The sequence below is a fragment of the Protopterus annectens genome, chromosome 5.part0 (genome assembly GCF_019279795.1).
Source record: "Protopterus annectens isolate FY-2018-M chromosome 5.part0, PAN1.0, whole genome shotgun sequence".
NCBI lineage: Eukaryota > Metazoa > Chordata > Ceratodontiformes > Protopteridae > Protopterus > Protopterus annectens.
In genome coordinates this window covers 1,708,513,168-1,708,540,147 of record NC_056735.1, presented here as the reverse complement: position 1 = coordinate 1,708,540,147, position 26,980 = coordinate 1,708,513,168, and the positions used below count along the sequence as shown (strand labels likewise).

Below are 26,980 nucleotides of genomic sequence, written 5' to 3'. Positions count from 1 at the left end.
AATTCATAAATCTATACTTAACCCATCATTCAGACCCATCATATCTGGGTCCAAATGTAAAACTTTTAACATAGGGCTAGTTATAGATAGATGGACTAAACACACTTACAAAAATATCCCACATCTTATCATTGATTCATGGGACTTTCTAGGTAAACTGTCACCCACCTTATGGAATATGGAATATAAATTCGTTACGATAGACGTTTGTGACTTATTTTCCAGCATCCCCAAGGAAGAAGGATTGGATTTTTTTTGTAACAGCCTTAGGAGCTATTCTAGTTTAAGTTGGGACAGGATAGCCCTTATATTAGATATGATGTCATTAGTCCTGGACCACAATTACATTGCTTTTGAGGGAGAAATTTTTAAACAAAGCAAAGGGGTAGCTATGGGTGCGTCATGCGCACCCATATTTGCTAATTTGGTGATGCTGGATTGGGAGACTAAATATGTATTTAAAAGTGAATATTCGTCCAACATTATCTTTTATGCAAGATTTTTAGATGACATTTTTATTTTATGGAAGGGATCGAATGATGATATTACTAAATTTGTGGAATACATTAATGGTACTACTAATTTTTTAAACTTTACTTTTAACTTTAGTGATAGTGGTATCCCATATTTAGACACATATGTTTATAAAACACATAATAATGAATTTGCCTCTAAGGTTTTTAGAAAGAGTACTCATTCCAATGATTATGTTTATTATACAAGTAATCACCCACGTCATATATTCAAGAATATTATAAAAGGACAGTGTATTAGGGGAGCGAGGATGTCATCTACAAGAAAGGAAATGGAGATTGAGATGAAACTAATCAGACAACTCTTCCTAGATAGAGGATACCCTACACATCTTATTGATGACACGATCAATTATGTTTCTACTCAATGGGATTGTAAGTACATTCCATTAATAGGGAAGTATGTATCCAATGTGAAGATAGGACCTACCAGTACTTTTCCAGCAGGTAGGGTATGTGTTCTTACCTATACTCCCTATGTTGATAGCATTAAGGAGATATTGACAAGGCATTGGGATATAGTGACAGTATTGGATGCATATAAGGAGAAAATAGGACTCTACCCAAAAATTGTATATAAGACCGCCCCTAACCTTAAGAAATTACTTGAAAAAGTAGGGCATGATGAAAGTATTATAAAGAATACATATAACCCTACAAAGAGATGTGGGAGATGTAAACAATGTAACCATATTAACAATCAGTCTTACATAAAATTGGAAAATGTGAATGGGACGAGGATTAAAAGTATGAATGGGAATTGTTATACTAAACAGGTGGTGTATTTGGCAAAGTGTACAGAATGCTCTGCATTCTATATAGGAAAAACTGAAAGACAATTGAGGCAACGTATCTATGAACACTATTACAAGATCAAATGTAAAGATTTGAACAATGCACTTTACAAACACATCAGTGAGGCAGGGGAACATCATTCTTTCCAGTTCTCAATTATTGATAGAGAGTATTTAAACCCATTGGGTGGGGACTGGAAAACTAGATTAGCATGCAGGGAAAGTAATTGGCAAATCCTAACTGATGCCACAACAAAACCTGGCCTCAATGAATATATTAGTATTAAGCCATTCTTATTAATGCGATAGTTACACCTGTACCTATCATACATTGTTTTTATTAATCATTTTTAATTAACTATTTTTAAATTAACTATTTATGTATTATATGATGTATTAATGACTAATTTTATATTTTATATATTTTATATAGTTTTATGAATTATTATGTATTAATTTGTAACAGATCATATACATATACATATACATATATTTATATTTATTTATTTGTAAATACATCTACATACATTTTTATATATACTTTTATAATTAATACAATTCATTATTATATGATATTTACAATATTTTTTAGATTATAAACTAGTAATTTCATACTACATTATTATGTCATACTATGTTATTTATTAATAGTAGTTAGTGTATATTGAGTGCCCATAGGATGTGGGAGATTCCAATTATCTCAGAATATAGAACGTACATATGAAAAGAAGAGAAAAGGTTTTTGAAATGGTAAGATACAAATACTATGGGTCTTTAAGCATCCCAGTTATAAATTGTAATTTCATACCCTATTTATTAAGTTATTTTGGACAGTGGAGAGTGTGCTGTCTATGTATAATTATATACATTTTATCATGATACTATTCAATTCAATAATTACATGCATACAGAAAGTACATTATAGTCATCAACTTTGAAATTGTTTAAAGTGTTTATGCCTTTAAGTACTCCTGTTTTTAAATTCGCAATGGTTTTTGGTGCCTAAATTTACATAAAACATGAAGCAGCAGCTGATGTTATTTGTTCTGATGAAGTCTGCCATTTGGCGGATGAAAGCGCTCAACAAACAGTGATTTTTGTAGTGGAATATGTTCGTGTCGTGAATTCTATTGTTTTGTGTACAATAAAGTGTTTTCTGTTGGGAAGCTGCGTTTAGCCTTTATTACCGTATACCAGACCAGTCGGGTCTTTTTATCTTCACTGAAGTAACAGTTCAAATGCACTTACTAACCTTAACTGCCCTACTATCCTGAAAACAGCATATTATATTGCTTTAGTCCAGTAAATTTCCTTATTTACTTTTTTAACCTTGGTCTCAGGCTTTGTATGTGCTTCATTAAGGAACATTCTGTAGCTGATGTTTTCCTTGAGAAAAGAACATTCTGTCTGCACACTTTATGCTTATCTTTTTCTCTTTAATAAACAGTCTTCCATGCTTGGCCAGCAAGGTTATTTTCCTTTCTGATTAACAGTCTTTTATGCATAAATGAAACACAATTTATGTTGCCCTTTAGCCTGTCTAACGTCTAATAACTACTGTACAATGAAAACCCCTGATCTAACAGTTGCCCCTGAGGTCCCTGATGAAAATCTACTGGGACCTAATTCTCTAGTTACCTTACATTTATATTGCTAACTACTGTATTTTAGCTTTATGTTACTTGACTTATAATTTGAAAATAATAAAAACAATTATTTGGTAAACCTGCAATTTTAATTTTGACCTCTAGGTGTCACTTGAGCATTTATGGCCTATTTGGATTGAAGTCTCTTAACTTTATGATTTGATTTTTAACCCCCTTTTTCTGGTGGAAGATGTCTTGCAAAATTTATTTGTATTCTGTACCATGCTTTTTTTTTTGTTTTTTTGTTTTTTTTTAAATTGGCACTCTCTCAAATGTTCTGAAAACCTACATAACCTAGTAGCTTATGGCCGCAAAAGTACCTCACAAAGAGGATCCTAGGCCTTAAACACTTATTCTATATCTCAAAAAACTCCCAACTATTCTCTGTCTCATATTGCCTACTTAGAGGCGATCTCTGCTTGACTTACAAAGCTACGTCTGACCCGTCTCTGTTAGAAATGCTACATCTAAGGAAATCCCAATCCATCTGCACCACACTCTCCAGAGACCTCAACCTCATTACCACAATCAGCAGAATGTGCTGGAGGGACAGGTTCATAACCCAGTGACTGCCCATGCTATGGAATAGACTTCCCATACATGTCAAGCAGAGCACCTCACTGGCCCTCTTCAAGAGAAGTCTTGATGAGTGGATGGGAAATAGAAAATTCACCCTGGGATCACTCCAGTGGCTCTACTCAACAAAGGCACTGGTAACTAAGGTCAGGTGACATGATGCCAGGGTAATCCTATGGGCTAGGCTTGTAAAGGCTCCAGGGCTATTAGCCTAGTACACACCTGTGAACCTATGGTTGAACTTTATTAGCTGCTTAGCCAATAATTTTGGCATGTAGGGCAAAAGTACTCCTTGTTCTGTTTTATACACATACAAACTTACTCCAAGGAATGGACTGGCAACTTTGCATTGTGCCCCTTTATTAGCATCTTCCTGCATGTCTTAGATCTTTGCCAGTTTTGCCTCAACTGTTGAGCTCACTTGGCTCACTTTTGTTATACCTTTTACTGTAATTTTCTTTTACTACATTGGATATAGAAGAAATCCCCTCCTTGGCAACTTTTTCTGCCACATATTGTATAGCCTATGATGGCTATTTTCTAAAGACTAATAGAAATACGCACTAAAAAGATAACTTTATAAGAGATCTTGAAGCATAATTACCATATTCTGTGTTAACTTTTGTCTATTTTATTAAATTTGTTTTATAATGCTACTTACCTTTTGTAATTTTTATGAATATTTATGAGCTATAATAGTTTACTAAAACCTATACTTTCTGTATTTTAAGTCTATACCTTTACATTGTCTGTTAGTGTCCTTAATTCCTGACTAATGTAAAGTGCACTGCAATTTGGAAATGTGCACTGTAATCTGTAAACTAATTAACAAATTAAGCCTGCCCTGTTATGACTTGAGTACATTGAATAACTATCACTACCTATTATTTAAATAATAAGCATGTAAAAAATAATTATGTTACTTTACCCTTAACTAATGACAGAATAATGTAAAGTATTTTGAGATTTGACTGAAATGCACTATACTGAACACACAACTGAATATGAATGTCATATTCTGAAACTTGACTGATATTTACATTAGTATATACTGACCATTTAAGAATAGCTGTAAAAAGTCTGGAAACTAACTAAACTTTTTCTTTCAGCTGTTCCCGTTAGGGGTCGCCACAGCGGATCATCTGTTTCCATTTCTTCCTGTCCTCTGCATCTTTCTCTAGCATGCCAACCACCTGCATGTCTTCTCTCACCACATCCATAAACCTTAACTTGGGCCTTCCTCTTTTCCTCTTACTTGGCAGCTTCATCCTTAACATCCTTTTCTCAATATACTGATCATCCCTCCTCAGCACATGTCCAAACCAACGTAATCTCACCTCTCTGGTTTTGTCTCCAAACCGTCCAACTTGGGCTGACCCTTTAATATACTTATTCCTAATCCTGTCCACCCTCGTCACACCCAGTGAAAATCTTAACATCTTTAACTCTGCCACATCCAGCTCTGACTCCTGCCTTTTTGTCAGTGCCACTGTCTCCAACCCATATAACATAGCTGGTCTCACTACCCTCTAACTAACTAAACTAAAAGAATATATTTTGCCAGTGTTAACTAAATGCAGATAAAAGCATAACTGACACTGATACATGTTATATCCTGAGAACCAAACCATTATTATCTGAACATAGATATACTGAAACCAATAATATTGTACAGTTGTCTAAAAACAAGAGAATATTTTGACAGTTTTACCTGAACACAAATAAACTGGAATCCATCTGAACACAGATAGACTGAAAACTGCTAATGCTGTACAATTGTTACCATGAACCTGAAAATATGAGAACATTTTGAGAGTGTTACCTGAACACAAACTGGAATCCATCTGAACATAGACTGAAAACATACACACTTGCTTTAACTTTAAACAAATATTGAAGAAATAACCAAAACACATAACAGTTGCCAAATTTTGCTCTGCATTGTTCCAGTAGCTGATGAAGTAAAGGAAAGCCTGCTTTAATGTTAAAGTGTCCTCTTTTTAGTTAGGTCTTTTAAACCTCTTCTTTTCAGTTATTGTTTTACTGTATTTAGTATCAGGTCCTTAAAATATTTGCATTTATAACAATTATAATCTGATGGCATTGCTTATTGCCCTGACTTTATTTACATTTTCTGCATGAAATGCAGCTTTAACTACAAACTGGCAGCATTGCTTGCTGTCCTGACTTTATGTACATTTGTCTGCATGAAAATAAACATATATATTCTGTATGAAATAAACATTTGCTGCTAATAAGCTCTTGCAAGTCTGTAGACAAACTGATTTTTTACATTAAATTTGAACACTACACTTAATTTTGACATGATGTAATTTCCCAAAATGGTACTGTCACACTGGGGATATAACAAGAATTCTGCTGAAATTCTCTTCCCAGGCTGATTGGCTTTATTTAAAAATCCAAATTCCAAAGGCTTGCTACTGACTGCAATTACCTTTAGCCTTTTAAACCCTCATAGTATGAAAACTGTCATGAGTAATGAAATACATGGTCTGCCATCCTTTTTAACTTGGAATAAAGTCAAAAACATCAACTGATTTGGTGTTGAACTATCATAACCTTTATTCTGAAAATCTGGTATGTCACTGGCAACATTAACCTGAGCTACAGCATACCTTTGATTATCCCTTCGGATTGAACTTTGTACATTACTTTTACATCATTTGCCCAGTCATTAACCACAGCAGGCTGCCTTGTATTTGAAAAGCTAACAATATTTAAATCAGTAATCTGTTTAGCTTTATTGGAAGCAACTGGATCTAAGTCATTAATACCAGCTTTTACAAGCTTGTGTTTCCATATCCAGTATTTAGGACACTGTTTTTTACATACAAAAAATATATAACTGCTAGGACTGATGAAGTCTGTTTTACTGCTGCAATATCAATATTCACAAGAAAAAAATCATAACTGGCATCTGATGCTTGAAAAATTTGTTTCTGTTGAACCACTAAATGGACAACTTTTTCTAAGGTCTTAGCTGTAGCAATTGCATTTAACTTGATAGTTGCATCAAGTTTCTGAACTTATTTTAAATGAAAATCAAAGTAATAATGTAACACTGTGCATTTTTGCACCTATATACAATCAGTTTTAACTGTTGAACTTTTTATTTTGTCCCGTGACCCTTAGATTTTAACATACTGTTCAGTGAGTGAAACTATACTCACTGTCTCACCATAACCATTTCTTTAGCTGACGTCATTTAACTTTCCATTAGTACTGAATGCTGCAAGAATGTGTTAATACTGTTTACAATTTTTTTGGATAAATAGTAAAACTGTAATACAGTAAATGTATAATACTGTCTTTAATTAAATTTACTTGATTAGCTGTAATCTGAACTGAGGTACTTGGCAAACTGCCATCTCAGTACAAACCATATACAGTCGTAAACTGATTGCATAATGTACTCTTGTATACATAGGATCTGAATGTTTAACTATGCTGTTACTTTTTCAATGTAGCATTGACTTTAAATTTTACATTCTGTAAACTAGCAAACATTTTGTCTTTGTCTATATTACAATATTGTTTATGCACTTAACAGACTGCTAAACAAAATAATAATAATACAAAAAAATTGCCAAACTGTAACTGCAAACCCTTTATTCTGCTAATTAATTTAACTGTTAGATCTGACATACCTTACAAGACATAGAGACATATGGTTGCCCTTTTTTCTTATCTGGCCACACCCAATATGTCTTTCTGACCACTTCAGCGGTGTCAGCTGAACTGGAATTTATTTTATCTTTAACCCATAAATCTGCATGTTTCTGTCATAACCAATTCTTTGAAATCTGTCCATTTGCACATCTATTTACTGAAATCTAAACCAGTATATACAGAGCTGTTACACTTTGAACTATCTGCCATAATATTTGACAGTTTAAATTCTGACAAGACCACACTTGTATCTTTTCTATGTGCAACTGAAATTGATTTGTGTGTAAACAATGAAATAACCTTTAACAGATAGATGAATGCTCTGACCTTTACAGATAGCTATGGAATGTATTAGTTTACTTAGCACTGAAGTCTGTTCTTCAGTTACAAAATCTGCACTTTGATTCCTCTTATCTCTGTCCACTGCAAACATTGTACTGAATTTTGAAAATAAGAAACTAAATGAAGTAATGTGAACTTGAGACATTGCTTGTATGTTATGCATGTAGACTGTGTTGACATTTGTAATACTGTAACCTACTTCTTATTCTGAATTGTATGTATTATATTCTGATCATCTGTATGTGAAACTATGCTACCACTGAAATTATGTTGAATTTCATGTGCTGAAGCATGTACATTCAAACTGGAGACCATCCTGACTTCTGAGTCATTAGCCTGCGTCTGTGATTTAAACCTTTTGCATTTAAACATATTTAACATTTTTGAACTAATAACCTTTAACTTTAAGAAAACATTTTTTAACTTAAACCACAAATTTACTGACATTTTAACTGTAGCGGTATTATTTGATATGTTTACATGCAAAAAAACTTTAATTTAAACTTTGTTGAATTGTTAACTAAAAGGTACATATAACGTCTTACATAACTTTATGGCCTATAAGAAATGTGAGCCGTCGCCTGTAGATTATTAATCTTTTCCTTGCTTCTTGACTCTATGACATCACTCTGGAAACATGGAAGTCTGTTAAGATATCTCTTAACTGAATAATATCTTTTACGTTCTGAAGGAACACTGTTTTGATTTAATTCTGGTCTCCTGAAGTTATGTGAGGCTTTTCTGAAGTATGCTGTGTCTGTTTTCTACATGAAGTAATGGTGTCTTAATTAGAAACTTATAATGCCATCACAGCTTTATTTATGGAAAAAAAATACTGGTATGCTGCTGAAAAGTCAGTTATGAAACATTTGCTGTCACTTTAAACTGGTAACGAAACTTTGAAGTTATTGCAGTAAAACCGTAATTGAAAAAATTACTTACTGCAACTGCTTTTGTTGAAGTTTCTTAGAACACTTGTAGTTGAACGAAACACAGGCACTTTAATAAAAACAGTGTTATTTTATAGTCTGTAGAGCACATGAAGTTGAACGAAACACTGCTATTCTGTAGAACATACGTAGTATTACCAAGTCTGTTAATGAATGATACCTTCACTGAAAGGGTGGTGTGCTCTCCAGAGTGCTTTTGTAGTACTTCGGCTGTATAAACAGTTACTGTGAACTTTAGAAAATATGTAGTACTGGAAACTGGATGTGAAAGGGCTACAGCTGCTTGCTGGGTCACGAGAAGTATATCTCTCTCCCCAGACAGCAGGTCACATTAGGAGCCATTGTAAGAATTGACAATACTGTATTGTACCATAATTAGCTGGAAACATTGTATGCAATGAGACTGAGAAACGAAAGTCTTAATTACCCAAGCTCATGCTGAATAGGTGTCAGTCTCTCCCTTATGGACCAAGTCTTGTGCACTTTTAAGAATGAATTCTCCAAACACTGTAGTTCATTTAATAAGGTTTTATTAGATGTTCACAATATCCGAATATTGTCTCCATTAACAGTACTGATAAAGAATTCAAGTTGCTGTACGTCATATTTTGATTGTCCTGAACAACATAAACTGACATAGTCTCTAGATGACCTGTTTCCTGTACTCAGGCTCCAGTGTTTGACATCTTCTCTGAAGTAACAGGTCAAATGCACTTACTAACCTTAACTGCCCTTCTGTCCTGAACACAGCATATTATATTGCTTTAGTCTAGTAAATTTCCTTATTTATTTTTTTAACCTTAGTCTCAGGCTTTGTATGTGCTTCATTAAGGAACATTCTGTAGCTGATCTTTACCTTGAGAAAAGAACATTCAGTATGCACATTTTATGCTTATCTTTTTCTCTTTAATAAACAGTCTTCCATGCTTGGCCAGCAAAGTTATTTTCCTTTCTGCTTAACTGTCTTTTATGAAAAAATGAAACACAATTTATTTTACCCTTCAGCCTGTCTAATGTCTAATAACTACTGTACAATGAAAACCCTGATCTAACACCATATCAGTTTGTTTGAGAATTAACTGGTTGTCAGTGAACATGAGGCAATTTCCATATTGCCTCAGGATGCCCATATCCACCAAGCCGGTAACAGAGACAGTAGGAAAGTTCATATCCATGGCAACAGACCCTTTTTTATTGATTAGACTGTTGGAGTGAATATCAATCACTGTCAGGAGTATCTGGTTTGCAACTATGTGGACAGTGTTATTGCAGAGTCTGCTGCATAAATATTCTGACTAGATCAGATAATGACTTCCTTATTTTGATTCTAGCAACTTATGTTAGATCTTACCCATCTCTATTGGACATGTAACTTTGGAATCATGAAAAGTATATTTTAAAATACAAAAACAAACAGAAATCATGTTTGGGGACTTATAAAAAGGGGACTATTTATTAACTCAAATAAATAACCAACAGTTACTAAAGGTAATTGAAGACTCAAGCTTCTATTTTGCTACTGGAGCATACCATTAATACACAGTTCAAATAATTACTGCCTATAAGCAATCTAAAATTACATTTTGGCCTGAGATTCCTGAAACAGTAAGCAACATCATACCATTTGCTAGAAGCATATGGATTTTAAATTTAACATCTGATAGATTTCTGACAATTTTCTGCCATTTGTTAATATTTAATTTTCAGTTTCCCATCCAAGCTTTACTGTTTGCATTATTTACTTTCAGCTCTAATGCTTTAATAAGAAGTTACGTACTTACCGTAATGTTCCATCTGTGTTGTCCATTTCCCTTTTTCCTCATTGGATGGGCTCAGATCTGACCTCGGATCTGACTTGGACGTTATACTCGCTCGTGGCTTCAGACAAACTCTTGAGTTCCTTTCCTATCCACAATGCATTATCCCCAACATCCTTCAGATCATATTTACAACTTGAGAGAGATAGAAACTATAAAAGAGATGCCATAACTATGGTCCAACAAAAGAGACATATGGTGTCCCTAAGAGTCTCATTTCTATAGATGAGAAATGGAGGGGATGGAAGGTGGTAAGTTTAGGAAAAATGAAAATGGACAACACAGATAGAACGCTATGGTAAGTACATAACTTTTTAATCTGATTTCATAAATTTTCATTCCTTCCTCAACAGATGGGACAGAGTCCCCAGCTACCTGAATTCCAGAATGGACTCTAAGGAAAGATATTTCAGAGTATGGTTGAGCCAAAGACTACCTTTCCCCTCAAGATGAGATCTAGTTTGTAATGAGTGATAAAGGTATGTAGATTTGACCAAGTTGTAGCCACACATATATCTTCCATGGACTGGAATAACATGGAAGTAGCCACAGATCTGGCTGAATGAGCTTTTAGTGGTTTAGGTAAGGGGGGAGCCAGTTTGCTGTAAACAAATGAAAGGCAGGCTGTCAACTATCTAGCCAGAGTTACCTTTATAACTGATCTGCCCAGTGCAAAGGAAACAAACAACTGGTCTGTCTTTCTAATTTCTTTTGTTTTGTGCTGGTAGAAATGTAATTGTCTATGAACATCCATTAAAAGTGCAGCATATATTCTCATTTATTTGTAAAGTTTGGGAAGAATACTGGCAGGTTAATGGCCTTGTTAATGTTGGATTCTGACACCACCTTAGGTAGGAAGGAAACATTGGTATGTAGGGTGATCCTACCTTTCTGGAAAATCAATTATGGGGGCTTAGAAGATAATGTTTGAAGTTCTGAAATTTTTCTAGCAGATGTAATTGCAACTAAAAAGACATTCTTCCAAGTTAAAATTTTTAAATAACATTTAGCTGCAGTTTCAAAGAGAGAATGTATTAAGGCTTTCAGTACCAAATTTAAATCCCATGATGGAATAGGATCTTTATAAGGAGGTCTAAATAGAAGGGTATATTTTAAAAAGGTATTTGCATAGTTTAGAGGAAGCCAGAAAAAAATTCTGAAATCCCACATGAAAGTTAAATATGGCTGCACATTGGACTTTAATAGTTGATGAAATAGCCTCCTTATTAAATAAATGTACTAAAAATTCAAGAACAGAATGAATCAGGGCTGAGAATGGGTCTACCTGATTCTGCTCTGCCCAATAAACAAATCTCCATTTACTTCTGTAGAGTTTTCTCGCAGAGGGTTTAAGGGAAGATAACAATATGGAATGGACAGGCGAAGAGAGCATAGGTTGCCTGGCTATTAATGGAATTACAGAAACCACACAGTCAGTTTGAGATTTAAGATGTCTGGGTGAACCATGCCTGTTGGGTGAGACAGATGATCTGGAGTTGGGTCTAGAATCCAAGGTGAGTACAAAAGATGAGGCCAAAGGAAGGGGAACCAAATTTGTCAAGGCTAGTAAGGTACAATGAGAATGACCTTGCTCTTCAACCCGGCTGCTTTCTGAAGTAATTTGGGAAATAAAGGAGTTGGGGATAAAGCATACAGTATTCTGGGGGGGGGCAGTTGTGGAGTACAGCATCCCTCAGTGACTCCCTCGGGGGGGGGATTAGTGCAAAGAAGCTGCTGCACTTGTTGTTTAGGGGAGCTGCAAAGAGATCACAGCAAGGTTGGCCCCACTGACAGATAATCATGTCCATCACTTTGTTGTTGACAGATCACTTGTGAGGCAGTATGATGGACCTGCTCAGTTTGTCTGCTGTCACGTTGGACTTCCCTGGAATATGCATTGCAATTAAAAAGCGGTTAGAAGATATCTCCCATTGTCACACCCTCATGGCTTCTCAATACAGGGGGTAAGATCTGGTTCCCCCTTGTTTGTTGATGTACCAAACCAATGACGTTGTCCATTTGGACTCCAATTGCTCCAAGAGGAAGAGAGTTTTGGAATGCTTGCAAAGCCAAGAGCACCGCTTTCATTTCCAGAACATTGATATGCAAATTGGCCTCTTCAGGAGACCAAGTGCCTTGGACTGTCTTCCCCAGAAAATGCCCCCCCCCCACCACCAATCTGGGAAATGTCCATGGTTGCTATGGCCTTGTGCTGAGGGAGAATTAAAGGACAGCCTTGCAACAGTTGCTGTGACTGCATCCACCAGAAAAGATACCATTAATAAACCTTAGTTATTCTTATCTTTGTTGACATGTTTTGAGATAGAATCGACCATTGTGTTTGAAGTATCCATTGCAGAATTCTCAGGTGATATCTTGGTAAGGGTACTAAGATTATTGCCACTGACACTGATTCCAGGGCTTGCAGATTCAACCGGGCTGAAATTCTGGTACTGCAAATTATTTTCTTGACCTGATTTCTTATTGTTTGTACTCTCAAAAGGGGAAGAGATGCTACCATAGTTACTGTGCTGAACATTGCTCCGATGAATTCCAACGTCTAAGTCAGCTGTAAATGTGACTTGTAATTGATGGTTATTCCAAAATTTGAACAAGTGGGCAACACTTAGTCTCATGTCTGTACCAGTTGATGCCTGGTTGGAGTGGTTATGAGCCAGTCACCTAAGTGCAGAAACACCCAGAATTCCTGCAGTTTCAAGTGAGCTGCTACCACTGCCATACACTTGGTGAACACCCTGGGGGCCGTGGTGAGGCCAAAGGAAAATGCTCTGAACTGGAAATGACTGTCTCTCAGCCGGAAGTGTAAGTACCTTCTGGATTGTCTGTTCATTTTTATGCAATAGTATGCATCGTGAAGGTCTATCAAGCACATACAGTTGTCCTGGAAATGGCAGAATGGCCTGAACTGTGACTATACGGAACTTGTTGTGTCAAACCAATTTGTTCAACATACTGAGATCTAAAATCTGTCTCCAGTCCCTTGTCTTCTTTGGCACTAAAAAGAATCTTGAGTAAGTTCTGGATTCTATTTGGTCTGGAGGGACCTTCTGAATGACTCTTTTTTTTCTAGCAGCTTTTGGTTTACTAGTACTGCTGCTGCTTCCCTCTGATTGGGTGGAACATTGGGGATTTTCCTGGGTAATGGAGCAGATAGGGAAAAGGGAATAATATAACCTAAGGAAATGATTCTCTGCACCCAAGTGTCCTTTGTTATGTTTAGCCAGGCTTCCTGGTGCAGAGATAAGTTAAGTGACCCGCAACTGCCTCCAGAGTAAGACAATCAGGCCTTCATTCAGGAGCACTGAAAAGGACTTGAAGGGCTCTGCAAAATCACACAGGTGCATCCAGGCATGCCCCCTGATGGAAATATCTAAACCCACAGCACTAGAGGCACCTTCTGCAACATGTGAGATAAGCCTCATGGACAAATTTGCAATAGATTGAAGGGTAGCCAACTATGATGCCACAGAAGTTTGATCCTCTCTAGTAATGGCCCCTGAAAGGGAGTTTGAAAATTTCTTAATCAAGTCCCTTTGCAGTCTACTGAAGTATGCCAAGTAGTTCATCAATCAGAGCAAATGTCAGGAAGCATAAACTTGCTTCCCGAATCTGTCCAGTACCCTAGATTCTCTATTGGGGGGATGGACAGTGGAACTCTGTTCTGCGAGTTCCTTCTTGCAGCTGCCATCATGACCATTGCATCAACCAGTACTCCCTTACTCCAATGTTCCCTTCCTACTGGTGGAGCCAGAATCCTGTTTGATCTCTTGTGGATCAGTTCAATCATAAAAGGTTCCTTCCACATCCTCTTAGACACCAAATCAATGAGGTTATCAGTGGGCGGAGTGACCCAGGAGATAGATAGGCCATCTTGAAAACTTCCAGAAATACCGACTCCTCAGGAGTTGTGTTTTGGGCAGACCAACCACCCTTATGTTTAAGGAGTTCAATGATGTCTCCAAATGAGATGCCATTAGGTGGTGACCTCAGTATCTAGTCAATAACCCAGGTGATGGACTCCTGGGGGGTAGTCCAAGTGCCTCCTATTGCAAGTCCTCTTCTTTGGTGGGATGATCCAGCGTAGTATCGGGAAAGATGACAAAAATACCCAGCTGGGTGGTCTGGGAAGCTTTGGACTGGCTGTCCCCGCAGAGGAGAATGCTAAGAATCATTGTGCAAAATCAGCTGAGATGTTGAAGGTGGAGTCGTGAGGAAAGGACCCGCCTGCCCTGCTGGTGCAGAAGAAAAACCTTCACAACCTCTAAAGCAGACTGCTTAGGATGAAGGAAGCCAACAGAGCTGAGAAAGCAGGTTTTGGGCCTGCCACCTCCTTCCACTCTGATAGCTGTCCACCCGAGGTAAAAGCTGGAGCCGAACTGTCCAACACCAAAGTTCTGAGAGGAACAGATGGCTCCGAAAACCTTAGGTTCAACTCCATCCCCTCAGATCCGACCTGGAAGGTTCAGCTCCGAGAGCCATCTGGATCCGAAGATGTCAGAGCCAGTGCTCTCAGAGTAACAGTTGGATCTGAAGACAGTGTGCTCTTTGGATCAGGCCCAGAACACTTGGATCTGAGGACTCTAACACCACAGGATGGGTCAGAGGAGGAGTTGTTATAGTAGAGTAGTAGATGGACAGTGTTCCTGAACCGAGGGGGTAGGAACCGTGAAGACTCCCTTCTGAAATTGCTCCATGAAGTATCTCCTCATCATCCTTTGCAAATCTGCTTCCATGAGACTTCTGGAAGAATAAGAGGACACCACAAAAGGAGACTTAAAGTGCTGCTCCAAGAAAGGGGAGGGCATCCTGGAAGGGGCTGGATCCACACTGGGCGAATATACAGTATGAGACAATGACTTAGGATCAGGGGACTTCGGATCCGAAATATGTTTTGTTGGATTCAAGGTTGTTGGACTGGACAGGTACCTGGTCAGATCATGGGAGACTTTGGATCCAATTTATCTCTTTTTTTCTTTGGCCCTGAGGATGTAGAAGAAGAATGCAAAGATATGGACCTTTCTGAAGGGCCCTTAGTTTTAAGTTTTGAAAACTGAACTCTAGACATGGCCTCAGAGAATGGAGTCGGCAACTAACCCTTTAAGACTACTTTATTCTTCCTCTAAGATAGGACGCATGGATTGAATCCATGGCAAATGTCGCAATCTTGGTTAAGATGGTCCAGCCCTAAACAGCAGACACTGAACTGATCGAAGGAAGGACACTGAGGAAACTCGGAGCTATAATATATAACATTAAGTATCCTGTTTTTTGTTTATTTTGTTCATTTCTTTATTTATAGCACTTTGTGTACTGTGTATTTTTCTAGCTAGTTTCACTGTGTGTGAGGTATTAACTGGAAATTGTCCACTTTTATTAAGCATCTGTTGGGTTGTTTGTTTCTGATAACTTGTTGCAGTTAAACTTTTTTTTCTAGAGGCTCCTTTAGCTGTTGAAAAGTTTCATTTAAAGGCTCACTGCTGCTTTTCTGCTGTGAGAAACATTTCTGCAGTTTGTTCTAAGTAGTAGGGATATTTGTAGCATTTCGATATTCAGGCTTGTATTTGGGTCTAGTGTTTGTGGAGGCTGTGTGTCTGAACACATATTCAGGGACATCTTGGTTTAGCCAAAGCCATCAGGCATTTCAGTGAGAGAGAATTGTTTGAGGTCATTGGCTTACTGAGGTCACCTGGACTACAGCTTAGACTAAGCACCTCATTGGTTCTTTTGAGATTTTTTTCTTAAAAGCTGTCTCAGGTTTCAACTTTCTGTTACCTAAGAAGTTCAGTTGGGAGTGTTCTGCCATTTCACACTGAACTGATCGAAGGAAGGACACTGAGGAAACTCGGAGCTATAATATATAACATTAAGTATCCTGTTTTTTGTTTATTTTGTTCTTTATTTCTTTGTTATTTATAGCACTTTGTGTACTGTGTATCTTTCTAGCTAGTTTCACTGTGTGTGAGGTATTAAGTGGAAATTGTCCACGCATCTGTTGGGTTGTTTGTTTCTGATAACTTGTTGCAGTTAAACTCTTTTTTCTAGAGGCTCCTTTAGCTGTTTAAAACTTTCATTTAAAAGCTCACTGCTGCTTTTCAGCTGTGAGAAACATTTCTGCAGTTTGTTTTCCACCCTCCCTCCCTGTTGGTATAGTGTTTTTATAGTTGGTGGCTTTGCAGTTGCCCGCCCCTAGTGTAAATTTGATCTGGGACCCTCCTCCCAGTCTAGTGTCTTACCTCATTCTACCCAGTACAGGGAGAACATTTGAGAAGGCCAATCAGCTTAGTTTCTGCTACTCCTTTCTCTCTTTCCACTTAAAAAAAAAAAAAATGTATCTGCTTTTACTGTATTTGTGTTTCTTCCTACTTTATTTTGCTTTTGCGTCATCTTAAAAGTACTCAATTGTATTTATTACTGCTTGGTGTAACTCATTTTAAGCCTTTTAGTTTAAGCACTTGGGCTTCAGACCAGTTGTTTTACATTAGGAAGGTTTGTGGCCTGCACTGTGGTGGCAGGACAGGTAGCTTACATCCTCCTAAGTTGGGAAATGCTGACTGAGGGCTCAGTGTCTGTTATTCTAAAAGTGTATTAGTTCTGGTTTAAGCACTTGGGCTTCAGGCAAGTTATTTTACATTAAGAAGGTTCGTGGTCTGCACTCTTGTGGGAGGAGAGGCTGGACTCTGCCCTTCTGAGCTGGGAATATCTGGTTAAAGGCTTATAGTGCCTGCATATTTGAACTGTTTCTTACTGAAATTGGTACACCTTGTTTGCTGTAGCATAGACTAGATCCAGGCCTGCTGAATCTAGCTTTGTTTATATGCTTGTTGTTTGTTTGCATATTATTTCCCTGAAATGCTAATTCCACCTAAAACGTGGCTTTTCAGTGATTCTGTGGATCCCTAGTGATATCTGCATTGCTTACTGTACTTATTTCCTTGTTTCACTTGAAAGAAAGTTACTGTTTGTCATTTTTGCATTTAAGTTACCTGTAACACATTGCATTTTAAGTTACCTGGCGCTTGCTCACTAAAGCAATTATATAAGTCAGCACTAAAAAATTAAAAGCACTACACCCTCACAAACTCCCCTTGAGTACCTTGTTCCCCATTGGCCCTTTTTTCAATTATAAAGGAATTCCCAATACTATTCTAGCCTGTCCAAAGGTCAGTTGTCAATCTCCTCTCCGGTCCAGCTGGTGAATCTGGGAATCTTGAGGCAATGTTACAACTGCCTCATGTACACAGACAACCCTCTCCTCCTCCCAACAAATTCCAACACATGTGAGAGATGCAACCATGTAGCCAAACTGGAGGCTAAGCTCTCTCAACTCAGTACTGGCATAACCAGTCAGGAGGAGAAGGAAACCACACTCACTACAATTCCAGTCTCACATAGACCTACCACGACAGCAAACCAAACACATAATCACACAAAAACATACTCGGAGGCTCTAAATAAAAATCTGCCTAAGCAGCAGAGACCTCCAAAGCAGACAACTAAGCAACCGCTACCCCAAAACAAAACACGTACAACACATAGCTCACAAAGCCAGTGTGCCGAACAGTCACAGCCCTTAAGGCTAAACAACACACCTGATACACTTGTAATAGGTGACTCTATCGTCAGGCACACTGACATTCCGCTCACCAGGCTGAACAAGGAGAAGGTCACGGTGAGCTGCCTGTCAGACGCTAGGAACTGCCACATAACACAAGCACTCAGGTCACTCCAGGGCAAGTACAAATATGACTCAGTCATTGTCCATGCTGGTGTGAATGACCTGAGATGTACCTCCCTGGACTACATGAAAAGAGACATAGAGGAGCTCTCTGAGCATGCAGCCCAGGCCGGTATGACCCTGACCTTGAGTAGCATCTTACCCTCACCAAGAATGATGCCACAATATGAAGACAAGATGATCAATTTCAACAATTGGCTTAAGTATTGGTGTCATTCAAAGGGGATCCAATGCCTGTCAGCCTGGGATGACATGCTCGACAAGCCACAATGCTTCACTAGGGACGGCTTGCACCTGTCACCCCTGGGCTTTTGGATATTGGCAAAGGCTCTTGCGACCACCATAGTGCTTTTTTTAGGCAAGGCTCAAAAGACAAACCCACCTCCATAGGTATCACAAGGGATAAGAAACTAAGAGTAATGCTACTCAACGCCAGAAGTCTAAACCTCAAGATGCACGCACTCGAAACTCTCCTTAGCATGGAGAACATTGATATCTGTGCAGTAACAGAAACCTGGTTCAAGGCTCCCGAGAGCACCCCAGCACTACCAGGTTATACCTCATACCATGCTTTTCGGTCCCAGAACCTGGACCAAACCACAAAAGGAGGGGGAGTATCAATATTCATCAAAGATACCCACACCTCCAGGTTGGTGGCACAGCACGAAGCATCAGAGACTATCCATGTGCAACTAACAGTGGGTAAAACTGCCTTCCAGTTTATAGCCTGCTACAGACCACCCTACCAAACCCAGGAACCCCACTTGGCCTTCCTGAGAACACTGGAAAATATGAAGGTCTCTCCAAACATCATTATATTGGGCGACTTCAACTACCCAAACATAGACTGGGAGCATTACTGTAGCTCCAAAACCCTAGCCCAAAGGTTCCTAGAATTTATAAACTCAAATGCTATGGAACAACTTGTTACCACTCCCACAAGAGGGGAAAACATACTGGACCTGATCATCACCAACATGGGGACTCTATGCTCCAAACCAGAAGTGTATCCCTCACTGGTAAGATCAGACCATAAACTAATCTCACTGGATATTCACATCCCGACCCCACCCCCTGCCCAGAAAACCACAGTGAAAAACTTTTCTAAAGCAAATTTCACACTCCTCAAAACTGAGGTGGAATCCTTCAAAGCCCCTGGGCCTGTGGAAAATATGGCCCAGACCGCAGAATCCTTTATAAACGCATTCTATGAACACCTTCAGGAATGCATGGATCATGCAATCCCAAATAAAACCAAGACCCAATCCTCCAAAGGCAGACGTCCTGTCTGGTGGACCCCAGCCATAAACAAACTATACAATAGAAGGAGGAAGCTACTACATGATAGAGCAAAATCCCAAAAAGGGAAGGCATCTCAGATCAGTATTAGCAAAAAACTACGGGCACTCAAAATCGTCTAAGGCCAGCTTCGAGAGAAAAATTGCACAGGACACTAAGGATAATCACAAGGCTTTCTTTAGTTATGTTAGGAACCTGGGTGGGAATTCCTAGATATGCTCAGAATTAGTCCAAAATGACAAAAAATACACCAAACCCACAGACATTGCCAACATCCTAGCTGACAGGTTCAGCGCAAATTTCTCCCCCCCTCCCCACCAAAAGGGCAAATATCTATCCCAGCAGAGTGCTGTTCCCCTGACATCTCAGATGCTCAGGTAAGAGCCGCCCTCTCCAAAGCAAAAAACACAGCATCAATGGGACCAGACGGTGTCCCGGGCTGCATCCTACATGAACTCCAAGAAGAGCTAATCCCAAACATAAAACTACTGTTCAATCTCAGCCTTAATACAGGATATGTACCCAAAGAGTGGCGTACAGCAACAGTGGTCCCACTCCACAAAGGTGGTGCCTCAATGGATCCTGGAAACTATCGCCCCATAAGCCTGACTAGCTTGGTTTGCAAAGCTATGGAAAGGATCATCATGGACCTCATAAATAAAGATATTGGGGACCTACAGACACTGGATCCTACCCAGTTCAGCTTTGTTAAGGGCAGATCATGCCTCTTAAACCTGGTTGATCTCTTTGAAACAGTCACCAAGGCCATTGACAAGGGGAAGGTGGTCCACACAGCCTACCTGGACCTCGCAAAAGCCTTCGAAACAATACCCCACTCGGGCATTATAGATAAGCTCACCAGCTTAAATATAAACCCCTATGTCACTAGATGGGTTGCAAACTGGCTCAAGGATAGAACCCACATGGTTAGAATTGCTGGAGCCATGTCAGACTCCAAACCAGTTACAAGTGGCGTCCCACAAGGCTCAGTCCTGGGACCTCTCTTGTTCGGTATATATTTCTCAGAGGTACAGGCCAACACAGAAGGACTGTGGCTGACCAAGTTCGCAGATGACTGCAAATTGGGTGCCATAATAGACTCTCCAGCCCACACAAGCGTCCTCCAAAAGGACCTCATAGAAACAGACAACTGGTGCCAGAGCCATGGCCTCAAGCTAAACACCAAAAAGTGCATAGTCATCCCCTTTGGCAAAAACAAAGTGCCCACAAATTACCACATAGGTGGTAATCCATTAAGTACAGAAGAAGTAATTAGGGACCTGGGGACCCAAGTTGATAGTAATCTCTCATTTGACAACCACATGGCCAAAGTGGTTAGAAAAACATTTTATATAGCCCACCTAATCATGAAGGGATTCACATCTAGATCAGGGGAGGTCATCGTGCCTCTTTACTCATCCCTCATCAGGCCCATAATTGAGTACAATGCCCCTTTTGGGATGTACCTTACCAGACACCTGCAGCAACTGGAAAGACCCCAAAAGTACCTCACCAAGAGGATCAAAGGGCTCAAACAGATGCCATATGCTGCCCGGTTAAAGAAACTCCAGCTCTACTCAGTGGCATACCGCCTGCTCAGAGGCGATCTGTGCCTGACGTATAAAGCCATGTCCAACCCGGAATTAATGGACATGCTGCACCTCAGAAAACCCAAATCCCATCAAGCTACGCGCTCGAGAGACTTGAACCTCAGCACTGAAATAAATAGGACATGCTGGAGGAACAGATTCATAACCCAGAGGCTCCCTTCACTCTGGAATAAAATCCCGGTCCAGGTTAGGCAGAGTCCCTCATTGACTCTCTTCAAGAGGAATCTTGATGAGTGGATGGGAGATCGTAGGTTTACCCCGGATATTACTTCTGTGTCACTGTTAGACAGAGGCACAGTATACTAACCTCGAAAAATGGCATAGCAAAATTAATTTAAAATGGGTGGTGAAAGCCAAACACACTCTGGCTAGGCTTATAAATGCCCTAGGGCAGATAGCCTGGTATGAACCTATGAACCAGAGTGTGTGGGCATCTGAATAAGGCATTTTTTGCCCACATCTCTCACATTCTTAAAGCCTTTCTCACACATAATGTATACAATTGTTATACCAAAGAGCAGTAACTAGAAGAACACTAAAAGAAAACTTGTAACCAGAAGAAAAAGGCCAGGGAAAGGTAAGGTAACAAGTTTTTTTTTAAGAATAAAAAGTAGTATAATGCCCTTATCGGTAAAAGCTAAATAGTGGTAGGAAAGGCCTACCAACGATGGTAGCAAGAATACACTAGCAAGTGTATAAAGAATAATAAATGTAAATAAGGTTAGCAAAACCTCTTACAGTATATAGTAAAGTATCAAACAGGAAGAGATTTATAAAAGGTTGGCGATTAAAGAAAAGATTTTAAGAAATATCACTTAACAAGATCGCTCAAAAGCTGTAGTCCACCATTCGCAAAAGCAGCAAACAAGATCTGAAGGATGTTGGGGATAGTGCATTGTGGGTAGGAAAGGAGCTCGAGAGTTTGTCTAAAGCCATGAGCTAGTGTAACATCCAAGTCAGATCTGAGTGTCAGATCCAAGCACATCAGTTGAGGAAGGAATGAAAATTGACATCAGATCTTATTTTTCTAGTAAAGAGTTTAACTGGTCAGCTTTAAACGATTGCGACTGACAGTTTATTTATTGTTAAAGGTTTATGCATTTTACAAGTTTATCTAACTGCTTGGTGTCAGCCCTTTTGGAGAGTAACTACTCAAAGCTAATTGCTACCACTTCAGTACTTAAAATCTGGTTAGTTTGCTTGCTATTTTAAGTGTAAACACTAATTTCTGTTTTTATGTTTTGTTAGTTTTGACTAACTGGTGGCAGTGTACTTTAATGCTTGGGAAGGAAGATGTTGCTGATGGACATTCACTATTTACCCCCATTCTGAAAATATCGTGTGTGTGTGTGTGTGTGTGTGTGTGTGTGTGTGTGTGTGTGTGTGTGTGTGTGTGTGTGTGTGTGTGTGTGTGTGAATGTGTGCATCTGCATGTGCAAAATAATTCTAGTCACACTTCAGTTATTGTTGGTAAGGTTGTACTGAAAGACACTGGTCTGGGCTTGGTTTGATGTGGGTGAAATCCTGAGAAGCCAGTGATTATAATTCTGATTTATAATCAGGCAGTGTGGAGTTTATTGGATAGTGTAGCAGGGCTTGGTCAGTACATAAGGCAGCAGTGCACATTTACTGAATACCTTTAAGGCCAGCTGATTTTTTTTTTATTTAATTGTTGCCAGTGATGGAAGTCAATCCTTATAATGCCTTTTGCATCAGACATTGATAGTAGTGGTGTGAGAGTTGAAGCTTGCAGCTTCTGTCCATCACAGACTGCTCCACAATTCTTGAAGTTGACGTCTATGTTGTATCAGTTGACATTAAATCTATAATATGCCTAAACACTTCTGCATTACAAACTGATCATTAAGGTGAGTAAGGACTGCAATGATTTTGGTATCATCTGGAAGCTTGTTTCACCATATAGTATATTACTAATGAAAAATATGGTCATCACAAAGAACTGACATCTAAGGAGTATCATACATTATCTAATGCAGCATGGACTTAAAGTTTTGTTGTTTTCTAAACATACAGAAACTGACCTATCAGACAGTCAGTTAATTACCCTGGAGATAATATAGGCATACAAAATATACTCTCTTATATTCCTTGCCAGCAGGAATCCAGATACTACAGACCTAATTATACTTGACCAGCAAATAAGCCACAAATATCCATGTCCCCAAATTATCGGCAGTATAATGAATACAACTACCTTTCAGTGCATTCCAGTGAGGCCTATTTATTAGTATTTTGAGTCATCTGCTTAGAACACAGTCTAAATTGTACAGCAATGGATGACAAAATAATTCAAATCAAAATATTTCTCTGACACTGTATTAATGCAAAAACCCAATAGTATTAAGGAACTAACTTCCACACTACCTGGATGTGCAGAATCAAGCCAAACAGATATAAATTAGTATTTTCTACTGTAAATGTAGGTATTCTTAAACATATTATTACTTTTAAGCTTTATAGCTGTGACATCACCTTGCAAAAGTACTTTATTTTAATATAAATATGACTTTAGTATTGCTTCCTGGTAAAAGTCCAGGAGCATGTAAGTATCATTCCAATTACCTCAGTTCTTCTACTCAGCACTGCACTGGATCTCTTGGCAACTTAGCCCATTTTGTTTGGTGCGATGGAAGATTTACAAGCAGTAACAAAGTGATGACATGGGTGGATGTGGAGCATAAAACAGAAGCATTCCTTATTGCTCAGGCACAGTTGGCCCATTGTGCATAGCCCACAATACTGTAATGTTCCAACACTGTTTTTTATAAGCTTGGCATCCACTGTAATGGGAAGAAGCCCTAACAGCAGTTAGGCTTTTTAATGTTACATACAAAAAGTAAGTTCCATTGGTCTTAGGAAATTCAAGTTTCCTTTCATTTCTTATCACTATCAGACACTGACTACTCTTCTTCATTTAAAATGTTAAAAAAGACATCAGTAGCACAGTCTCTCTGTTGTAGTTTGCATGCAACATCTATTTTTATTGCTCTGTATAGTCAATTAAAATGTTATTCTTATATTCAAAAATATAAAACACATTTTCTGATTAGTATTGACTGTACATTTACATAATGTTTTCATTTCATTTAAAGGCCAAACCGACATCTGAAAGAGAAAAAAAATGATTAAAACACTGCTGTAATATATATGTATACACGAGACACATACTATATCAGACAACCCATCCTTTTTGCTGAACAGCATTATTATTATTGTACACTCTAGACTGCTTTTTCGGTTGTTGTGCATATTTTAGAAACACCTTGGAATGTATTTATTGTTTATCTTACTGAGCCCACAATAGTAATATTACCTTAACTAACTACAAGACTTCGTGTTAAAATAAAAAGTTTTGCCACACATTCTTGATGCATTTTACAGTTTCTCTCTATATAACACACTTCACATTTGGATGTTGTGTTTCAGCACAATAACCACAAAGAATGTTATAGCTTGTTTATATTTTATTCCTCTTAGCACTTGTCCAATGGATCACATTTATGTCCTCCCAGGGCATATCAGCTCATTCAGTCAATTCCCTAGAATGCAAGAGTCAGATGCTTGAGAAAAGGCTAGATGCTAGTTCTGTTGAGGACCCTGCCATATCCCATATAAACCCTCCAGAAGACAGCCTGTAGACTTAGAATTACTCACTGGTTAAGAAGAAATATGAATGTTCCCAAACCTGTCTACCTCACATTGCTTTCTACCATCACCCACCCACGGATAGGTTTCACTAATGTAGTGGGCACTCCACCCAAGAATGGGTGAAATGGCACTGACCACTCAATGCATCTTCTTGCAGCTGGACTTTCCTGCACCCTAGCTGCTGCTCAAATATGGGTCATCTAGGCTGTAGTCACAGCTTAATCTTTCTCTGGAACATAGAGCTAGAATGATTTAATTTTGTCCTATCATCTCTTCTCAGTGGATTTCCCAATATAATAGTTAATTGTTTTCTGACTGAACAGCAGACAGACTTACTAATAATTATCTATCCCTTCTCTGGATCTTCTTCATACATACAGTTTCTCTATAAAATACAGCCTTCAAAAGTTACACAAAACACATGCTTCCTTATTACGAAAGGGATTATTTCTAACATAAGGCACTGGTATTTATTAAAAATAACATCAACTGCAAATTTTGAGATTTTCAAGTACAAAAAGTGGTGGTGAGAAATAACAGCAATTGTTTCTGGAGAATGTTTACAAATATTTTCTAAACAAGCTCAGAACAAGTGCAAGCTCTTCCCTGACAGTAAAAACACAAAAATAAATTTCCCTTTGTTTAAAGTAAATGGACATGTTTCCCACTGTCAAACTGATGCTAGACACCCAACAAAGAATAAAATAAAATAAAAAAAACACAACTTAAATTGGCAGCTAGTCACAACGTTATCTTTGTTAAGTCCATTTTATAATTTCTCTTTAATGATACCTTATCTTTTAACAGCTGAATATTAAGATAAGACACTGGCCTAAACTGCATGAACCCATCCACCTTAACTTTCTTAAATTCCCTTTTGTTTTCAAATGCATGTACTAAAAACACCCAGAGCTACACACAACCACATACTTTAACTTTGTTGAATACTCCATTTATTGTAATGCCTGCATTAATAAATCCCGAACTGAATACCCTTCGTAACTGACATTCAGCAGCATCACAGATCCAGTGCAGAACAACTTAAAGGTAATCAAATTGCTGAGGGTAAAAGTCAAATAAATATAACACAAATTATTAACTGCATGACTTACCACAACCTGAAACCTCTGCAGTACTGCAGGGTGATATTACCAAGACAAATTATGAAGAGATTTACTTCCAGGTTTTGCTTTGGAAGGCACTATTTGGTTTTCCTTCTGTTTAGCCCGTAATTGTTTAGGCTAAGGATTGTACCAACACCAACCTATGACTTTCAGTGATAGCACAATCATGCCAACAGGGACCAGTGGACCATCCGGGCTCAATGGGTTCCTTTACAAACTGGCAATCAACCCTAAAGAATTTGGTGAACTTGGTTCAGACAGCCATGAAGCTAGCAAACCCAGAGAGAACAGCTAGATGTCCCTGGAAAAAAAATGCTTTAAAGACTGAAAAGCCTACAATGGGAAAAAGTTTATTTAAATCGCTGCCTTAGAAAAAAATTATTCTCAGGGGTCTTCGGCTAATAAAACAAATCTGGCAAAACATGGACCAGAAGCTGATCAAATCTGCCTGTAAAGTAGTATTTACAAATAAAGAGATGCCTTCAGACAAGAAGTAGCTTTGAGAGTCCTACTTTCACTTTCAACCACCTTTCTGTTGTGTAATACTGGAAAGGATATTTCCACCACTGTATTCTTTTGGAGAATGTAGTACATCAACAGGGACACTGCATTTTTTTCCTGTAAGCCATAAGTTTTTAGTCTGGTGAGGTTTTTTACAGAGGCTTTTTGAGTTGGCTCCTCAACCACAGGAAAGAGACTTAACTCCAGGACTGAGTTTGGAAGGCGCTATATATATATTTTTGTTTTCCTTTTGTTTAGCCCTTAAATGTTTAGTGACAGCACAACTATGGCAACAGGGACCAGCAGACCATCCTGGCTCAATGGGTCCCTTTACAAACTGGAAATCAACCATACAGAATTTGGTGAAGTTGGCACAGACAACCATGAAGCTAGTGAATCCAGAGATAGAACAGCCAGGTGGCCCTGGAAAAATGTTTAATAGACTCAAAAAGCCTACAAGGGGAAGACGTTTATTTAAATCACTGCCTTAGGAAAAAAACTTATTACCGGGGTCTTCAGCTCTTAAAAAAACATGTGTAGCAAAACACGGACCAGAAGCTGATAACCGAGAGAACAAATCTGCCTTTGAAGTAGTATTTACAATTAAAGAGATGTCTTTGGACAAGAAGCGGCTGCGAAAGTCCTACTTTCATTTTTAACCATTCTTCTGTTG

At 38.4% G+C, this 26,980-nt stretch overlaps 1 protein-coding gene across 1 annotated transcript in view; it reads right to left on the bottom strand.

Annotated features, from left to right (window-relative positions):
• Positions 1-23,229: 23,229 nt before the first annotated feature.
• CFAP91 (cilia and flagella associated protein 91) overlaps positions 23,230-26,980 on the bottom strand; it is a 1,839,442-nt gene continuing 1,835,691 nt past the window's right edge. Inside the window, exon 18 of the mRNA XM_044071500.1 lies at positions 23,230-24,139. The gene's annotated coding sequence lies outside the window, so the exon portion shown is untranslated. The remainder of the gene's footprint in view (positions 24,140-26,980) is intronic.